General features: G+C 32.4%; 1 long non-coding RNA gene across 1 annotated transcript; it reads left to right on the top strand.

Annotated features, from left to right (window-relative positions):
- Positions 1-6,263: 6,263 nt before the first annotated feature.
- Positions 6,264-8,476, top strand: LOC127855195 (uncharacterized). The gene is made up of 3 exons (XR_008037388.1): positions 6,264-6,389; positions 7,941-8,066; positions 8,401-8,476. It is a non-coding gene; the product is annotated as an uncharacterized LOC127855195 (long non-coding RNA).
- The last annotated feature ends 740 nt before the right edge of the window (positions 8,477-9,216 follow it).

Here is a 9,216-nt window from a genome sequence, read left to right as displayed (position 1 = left end):
GACACTTTGCTACTATGAGGGAAATTATCATTATCTTAAATGTATAAGTAAAGTCAGTTTTTGGATTCATTGATAAATTGTTTCCTCCTGATATTCCGTTTATTTGAAAATGTGAAACTCGTCTATCCATTATCCTAACTATTGAACACACATTGTGAAGGGAAACAACATCATATGCAGATGATAAGACTGTATAGTAAACTCTGAAGGATTACAACTTGTTAAAAGTAACATTTGAATGATGATATTAAGTATTATCATCATCTATGGGGTACTATTGAGTATCATAGATCACTGATAGGTCGGTCATCTATGAATGGGGACATCTTAGGAACTTCTTAAGTTATTTTAGTCTTTGAAGACAGATGGACAGACAAGTGGATGAATAGAGGGTTGTATTTACACACAAACGGGAAATATGTTGACCAAATAAACCGTTTTGTTCTTTTTTAGAAACGATGACCTTATTTTTCAGCGAATAAAATGTCAAACATCATACTCATTTTTCGGTTTCAAGTATTCTATGTCTCATCAACTTATATCAAAGGGGCAGATTTTCACAGATTTTGGCATGTACTGAAGTTTGTAATTAAATGCTTAAAATTCATAATTGTTAACATTAGAAATAAATAGCTCCAGTTAAAAAAAAAATACATTTAAAGAAAAAAAGTTATAATTAACTGGGCTCAAACCACTGACTCTTGAAGGAAAAGTCTTGCACTTAAACCACTTGGCCATCCGTACTCATACAGTGACTGTTATATTTTATACTTTATATAGAGGATATTTGTTGGATTCGGTGGATTATCGATTTTAATTCACGAGTGATCATATAAAATATGTTTTTTCTATGATCACGAGTGAATTAAAATCGATATTCCACCGAATCCAACAAATTTTCTTTTTATTTTATGCTTTGTTCATCGTTTATATACATTGTTAATGAGTTTTACTACAGAATTTCGCTCGGATAATGACGTCATTTCGTCAAAAAAAATGACGTCATTTCACACTAAACAGTGAAAATTATCGATAATTTTCACTGATAATTTTCACTGTTTAAAACACTGAAATTATCAGTTTTAATTCACTGATATTTCTCTATAAACTACCGGAAAGCATAAAATAAATAAGCAATCATCGTAATGTCAGAAAATAAAATGATATACACAACTCTCCATTTTTTTGATCGTTACCCTTCATAATTCTCTTGTTTTAATATCATCAAAAGATGCATAAAATGGATATTATAGAGCATGGTAAATGTTCAGTATTTTATTGTTTCCTCCCAAATATCACAACGACAACAAAAATTTACAAATCTGAATCAATTGTTCTTCTATTTTGTCAATTAAGCAAAAGGTGAACAATTTTGTGGGAAAGTAGCGAACAGACATTGGATGGATAGACGGTGGACAACCCTTAATCCTTTCCAGAGAAACACCATCAGGCGACAATCTTACACAATTATATATTAAGAAATGCTGAAATCGTCAAAAATTAGAATGTATAGCCTGATGACTAAATTCTTCTTGTTAGAAAAGTACAATTCATAAAACAAACTAACCAGCAAACTGAACAAAAAGTTTCGTTTGAGGAAACAATACATGTGCAACCTTCAAGCAACTTATTAAATACGTTTGACAACCCGGTGCATACTCATTGAGTAAATATGGGAACTTCAGTGAGATCATCCTTTGTCTGGGTAGGTGGAACAGATCTACTGTGTCAATCCTTCAAGCAACTTATTAAATACTTTTGACCACCCGGTGCATACTCATTGAGTAAATATGGGAACTTCAGTGAGATCATCCTTTGTCTGGGTAGGTGGAACAGCAGATCTACTGTGTCAATTATTTGGTCCTAATGAATCTGGAAGCCAAGCGTGTGGATTATTAATAAAGTAGTGTAAGAACAGTTTAAGGTGGGTTTTAACTTTTTAAAGCGAGATTGAGTTATAAATGAGGTGACCTTATTCGTGAACTCCTGTGAAGCAGATTGCAACTTGGTCTAGGTGTTGTCTAAATAAACATTCTGACCACGTTTCATCAAGCCTGGACCACGTTTTGTATTCTTTAATCTTATTGTAAATCTTCGACTGTAGAAGATGTGTACCTAGAAGCTTCAGGACTCGGAAACTATAGAGACACTTTAAAAAAAATGTATAGATACTCGAAAAGACTGAATTACAACCTGAGTGTCGTGTAGATATTTTATTAAAAACATCAAAGCAATTACATGCCATATAAATAAATACCTGTATTATTCCTAGACAGCATGAATACCATTTATCATAGTTAACCTAAACTGTTGAAGTTGTTGGCGATATGAATGATAATCGCACTTTAACTGTCACAAACATCTACACAGATGTAAGCACATATGTCTGGGATTTACAAGGATATTGCTGATATTTTTTCCTAATGTTTATTCCATTATATTAAGAAATAATTACTTATAAATTAAAGGATTTTACAGGGCCAAGCTCGAAAATTAAACACTACGAAAATACTTGCTGAAATGAAAATGCTTTTTTCCAGACAAAAACAGGAACAAAAATCGTTCTTTTCATGGGACAGTTAAATTATGATTTCGTTGAAAATGGCTTAAATAGTATTGCGTCTTATTTGACCGTTGTAACTTTAAATATAAACTGATACAATTTACTTCATTTACATCAAGGTCTTACCTCCTAAAGAAACAGTATATTTATATTGTTTACACGTACTCTGCAAACAATATTTATATTTAAAAAACTGTTAGAAAAATATCGCAAGCAAGTTTTACTTGTAACATATGTGCACGAGACGAGCGTTTATTACATCCACTATGTCATCAAGTACATAAAAATAAAGGATGTACTTAACAATGCAAACAATCACTCAATAACAAACAATCCGATCCGTCACAAACTGTCACCACCAGGATATCATTTTATCGTTACATAGCGATAAGTTATTTCCGTTTGAGAGCAAATGTAAACTAAAGTTCGTTCTGTCAAAACAAAACACGTTAAAAAAACACGAAAAACCATCTAAATAAAATAAACGCTCACGAAAGTCGGACAATTTAAGCTATGTGGAATTATTTTGCGCACAAAAAGTTTTACACCATTGAAACGCAGTTTTGACGAAGCAACTTATTTCACAAGTAGCAATGCATGTGGTGATAAGCCGCTGTAATATTACACGCCAGTGAACATCTATATCTTGTCAGATGTCTTTTTCTTATCCATAACTTGTATAACAGAACATTAGCTATTAACATAAAATGATTAAATCTGTAATAATTGCCATGGACCGATAAATGCAGAGCGTTGGTGGTTAAAAAAATATTTGGACCGACAAAAACAACAAAATACCAGGATAACGTTCTTTTGCTGTGACCGAATATGTTAATAGTATGTTATGTATTTTCCACTTGTATCTGTTATCTAGTGCTTAAAAGATCCCTCCTGACATTATTCCGTTTTTTGTCGAATTTTCGTTATCTTCAAACTACTATTTGGTAGAATAATTTTAACAGTAAAACATGTGTAATACTAACAAACAAATGGGTTAATATTTTCTACTCATAAACACAAGTCTGCAGGTCTGGATATTGTCTACAGACGACGGACGACATTCGATGACTAATACACTAATACACTAATAATTTGTCAAGAAGCTTTTTGAAACATTATCGTGCATTGAGGTTTCAAGATAAACAGCCTTCATTTCTGATTAAATACTGAAATTAACTTAAAACCAGCTCGCAACAACTTCTATCTCGTCCCAAATTTCGCAAGTATACACATGTGTGCGTTAAAATTTAGACCGATGCAATATATTTGCACCACTAACATGTATGATATGATACAAATTTTGTTTACAAAGAGATAGACATGTACTTTAAATGTATTACTTGGAATTGCTTGACGACTGTTAAAATAAAATGTGAACAAACATAAATATCGTAGATATACCAATATATAGATGAACTGTAAATAGTATCTGTTGAGGGCGTTTTTATGTGGTTGACATTGATGAAACTCCGCGATGTAACATAATATATGTTACATACACGTGTATAGATGTTAATGAAATTGAGTCATACTGCGTTGTATCGGGGCCTATGCATTTGGACATCATTAATTTTCATTTGAGGTGTTAAGCGTGTGATCTTTACAGGTAAACCATCGGACGAATTTTAAATATTTACAGGAATGCCAAAGCACGCCATGAAGTCAGTGGCACTCAACAGGGATATTTAACTGTGTTGATTTGAAACTATAATAAAGAAGCACACATATTTCTTCAGTTGTTTGCTATTTTATAATTTCTGAACGAAAATGTTCTAGATTGTACAAGCGGATTAAGGGCAATAAAATGGACAGAAAACACGAGTTAAACAGAAATTAATTATAATAAAAAAAAAACAAACAAATACGAACATTTTTATAACACCAAATTTTCTAATACAAACCCGGTGAACAACTATAAAGAATAATACAATTCAATGCGAATTTATGTAAATTAGTTGTAATGTCATATAAAAGTACATTTATTTGTTCTAAAACAATATGCACATACACTACGTTTGCAGTTCATTTATAAATGTGAAAAATCTTGTGGTATAAATGTAATTGCGTTTCTATATTGAATTCAAGGCACATTACACGCTTAAAACAAATATCTAAAATACTAACACAATTTTTGTTTGAACAGAAAACAATTAAGTTCACTAAAACATGCATAAACGATTCTCAAAGGAAGTGCCCCAAAACTGTACTTGATTTCTCGCTTTTTTGTATATATTTTACATCCATATGTAGTATTATAGCATCGTATCTATTATATACCATATTATATACCATAATGTATACATAAGATCGTGTTCTGGTCATTGGTATATTGGAGCTGAATGAATCCTGAATTATTGTTTGTTTGTCAGTGTTATAAATATTATAGAATTATTAATATTTTAGAATAAAAGCAATATGAAGCCATTAAATGTTTGTTCACCAACACCATGCCACGTACTGAGCAAAAATCTCTATATCTCTAAATCTCAATATTAAAGTTGATTTATATATCAGAGATTTTATACTGAGCTACAGAACCAAGTATTTCCATGCATTATTGTACCACCACATCGACTTGGTGCTGATCTGTCGTAAAATGAGTGAATGAATGATAAAGGGTCTATCATATAATGAATCTTGTAACTAGCCAAATGATACGAGGATATGAAAGAAAAGAGGCTACTAATATATCTAACGATTTTGCCCGAATGTTGCGTGAAATAAACATAGTAGCTGGTAATGAAAAAAGTTATCTCGTGAAAACATTCTCGACTTCTTGAGTTTAATTGCTTGCTTTATGAAAGACAAAATACCAATAAAACAATCGGAGCCATTGTTTCAATCTGCCAGCACATTATCAAATAATTCAGGTGTTCATAACAAAACAAAATAACAGCTCGTGTATTTATAATAAAATTTTCGCCACAAAATTAAACCCTGGTGGTGACCGTCGGAGACGGATCGGATTGTTTGCGTCACTTCAATTTAATTGTTGTGCACTTGACTACTTAACTGAACATAAGTCAGTCTCCTTTAAACATGTGTTTGTTTTAATTGATATTGTGTAAAATACTGGTACATAATAGCTCCTCGGCTTTAACATCATGGACATTTGATTGTTTATTTGATAATTTGTAGAGCGAGTCGAGAAGGTTTGATTGTATCCCTATCTCTATGTCCTTTATTCAGAGTTATTTTTTATTTAATATTTGGTCGTTCTTTTGTTGTTATGATAATGAACACCTACGGATTTTGTTTGTTTATTACACCAGACAGTTACTGGTTGCTCTCTGTGTGCATATAAGGTATCAAACAATACATAACATCAAGGCCGAATATGGATGCGGTAATTGCGAAATGGCAAACAACTAATCTTATAATATTATGCCTACGTCTGCATATGAACATGATTAAAGATTTCATGCAAAATAGGAAATAGACGCATTCAAAATCAGAATCAAATATATACAATGTGAATTGTTTGTTTGAACGTGTTGAGGAAAACATCATCTTTTGGGATTATGTTGCTGACAAACTGACACTAATGGATATCCAGGAACTGTTGTGTCATTGGAGCTTCAAAATAGAATTGTTGACAAGTTCAGTTCGTGACAAAAAAAACTGCAAAAATGACCGCATTATCGTGTCTTGACACCGCAGCCTTTAACAACATCCGTTTTGAATCGAGTATAAAGATCGCTCGAAACGAAGCAAACATTTATTTCCTACATTTAACACCGTAGGACAAGTATCATCATGAAGACTGCCTGCATAGTTGCGCTCCTGTTTACTTGCATTGTCATGGTTACCATGCCAATGACTGAAGGTAAGCAATATTGTTTCGGACATATCTCAGTGCATGTGAGTAGGATCTTCGCAATTGAGTAAGCAAATATTGCAAATATCTCTTTTTTTCTACGGATTCTTTAGATATAGTTAAAAAAAGTACATACATGTACTAACAATGAAATATACATCGAAACTTGGAGTGATACTGAGGTACAGAGAATATTCGTTATTTTGTAGTCTTCGGAACTATCATACATTCCAGGTATTGTTCAGTTCACTGCGCCGTCCTTTTTTTTTATTCAATATAATACATACAATGTATACATGTATATGATCATACAACATAGTATAGTGATTGTACAAAGCAATAAATTCAGACATGTTATACAAGATATGTTAATATGTATATATTTTTTTCAAAGAGAAAAGGAAAGAACAACAGAAGAATAGTTATGAAAAATGATGAGTTGTATAAAGTCGGAAGAAAGCATACTGGACTTGTGTGTTTTGATGTACATTCACAATGATCTTATAAGATTGAAAAAAAATATATATATATATATATTTTAGAAAGATAAACTAACATAAGAGTGAAATGTATATAAGTGGACAAACATTATGAGAATTTAATCCGATTCCATTTTTGTTCAAAGATTTGTAATCTGTCATTACTGAGGGCTATTTCTTTCTCAATCTGGATTTTTAGTTTAAGACTATGGACAAAACAATTAAAATTTGGTACTTGTTTTTTGTACTTCATAATAAAGATAAAATATTTCATCATTATAAGAATAAAATTAACAATATTATTACAGTCTATTGATTTCAATGAGTTAATTCCGAAACTTACATTTAAGAAAGATAGTTTAACTGCGCCGTCCTGATTTGGAATGCTTAGTTCCTTTATATTTGTCAAATGTTCATTGCAAAATGATTACAAAAGAAACGCCTTTTATTTCAGGCAAGTTAACAACATACAAGAGGATGATAAAACAATATAATTAGTACATTACATGCATTTAAATTGTACTTTTATTAATAAGTAGCTATTATGAAATGTGCTTGGAAATTTCCGAACGTTACCTTAAAACCAACTTGCATGTATCAATGTACAGTTTGTATTTAGAAATCAATATAGGGCTATGCGATTTTGAAATAGGCAAGGCGCATCATCGGACTTCCACAGAATTAAATGATGCATATAGTTTGTAATGTTACCTATGATGGTTACCCTTCAACCGAACATAAGTGCTGGTGCAAGTCTTACTGTATAAACAAAAAGATTAATGCTGGTAGTGTCTTTATCCTTAATGTGATTTTACTGTCGTACCAATTATTTTATTGTAACTTGAAGCGGTTACCCTTAATCTAGAGGTTACGTGACATTGGAATTCGCACGGTATGTGCGAAGTGAATAGCGCATGCGTTGTCTTTGTTGAATATAGTGTTCGAGCTCGTAGCTCAGCGTGGTACACCTGGTGGCAACTGCCTGCACAGGACGGAAACGTATCGGTACTGCGAGATGTACAATGGTCAGTGTCCACGGAACTCAAGGCATGAAAGTAAACTTATATATTTTTTATTCTAGCCCAAGGTTACCCTCCACCCAACCGTGACTGCCATTGCAGTAGCGGACCGTGTCGTTACGGAACGAGTTACTCCGGTCCGTGTCCATACAACTCATATCAGAAGAATTGCTGTAGAAATTATTGAGGTAAACATGCTGCACATATTAACCATTTTTCAATGCACACATGCGCGATTACGTTACAAAAGCCTTGCATTTAATATTAAACGGTAAATGTACTGAAGCTTATTCCATAGAATTTATTTATATAATAATGTTATTTTAACACCAAAGCATTCCAAGTGTGAAGGTTATTTCATTTGTGTAGATTTATTAATTCTGGTAATTAATAAAACTATTTTTAGTAGTTTAAACAATGTAAATTCATAACATGCAAAAAGAAATGAGAAAACAGATTCCTTTCCTCCAAAACGGTATGTTGATGAATAGGAATAATCCAATGCTTGAGTTTCTTTTTCAGGACCACCAAAGCACACTGGACCATATTGACATTCAAATATCCTGGTTAGATTGAACAATACAATATCGCAATCGTCTATTAGTTGTTTGATTTTTTTTTACTAGAGTTGTAACCGGAACACGGAAACAACTGAAGCAAAATACAGCAACAACAGAGTTGCATCATTAGTAGATCATTCGTATTATCATTGCAACGTCCTTTAATTGAGGCAAGTGAAATATTGCCATACATTTATATACAGGAATAAAAATCAGATGACGTACACATAGGACGATAACTATGGAGTCACATTTGAACGATCAGTACCAAAAATAGCAAATGAGGTAAAAAACCGACAAGCATTCATCTCAAACTTGGCTCAGATTGTTTGTGATTAACGAATTCATTGTAACTTTGTTACTCGCCTTACGAAGTTTCTAAACTCATTTATAATATTTTTTTCGCGATTCAAAGCAAAACATAATATCGATATCTGGTACTGATAACATGTATTTTGATAATCCTAATATTCGTAATAACAGTTCGCTGTCTAAAACGATCGTTATGACATGGAATCAAATATTGATATGGAATGTAAAGCGCTTGTGTATATAGATGTAATGCGATCCTTCGTCATCTTAGGCTGAGGTTGAATTTGTAAGGGCCCGAAGTGTGTCCCAGCACTTGTAACGAATTAACTGACTTGGATATCAATATTTTGTTCAATCAGTTCTTGAATTATAGCTATAATTACTAGTTTATGAGGTGTTGTTTTCACTGAACATTTTTAATTTGGGATTTAACTTGTTATGTGTGGAGAAAACCCGATTACCCGAC

This window comes from Dreissena polymorpha, chromosome 13 (assembly GCF_020536995.1).
Source record: "Dreissena polymorpha isolate Duluth1 chromosome 13, UMN_Dpol_1.0, whole genome shotgun sequence".
Lineage (NCBI taxonomy): Eukaryota > Metazoa > Mollusca > Bivalvia > Myida > Dreissenidae > Dreissena > Dreissena polymorpha.
The sequence above is the reverse complement of the archived record's forward strand: the minus strand, read 5'-3'. Positions and strand labels throughout refer to the sequence as shown.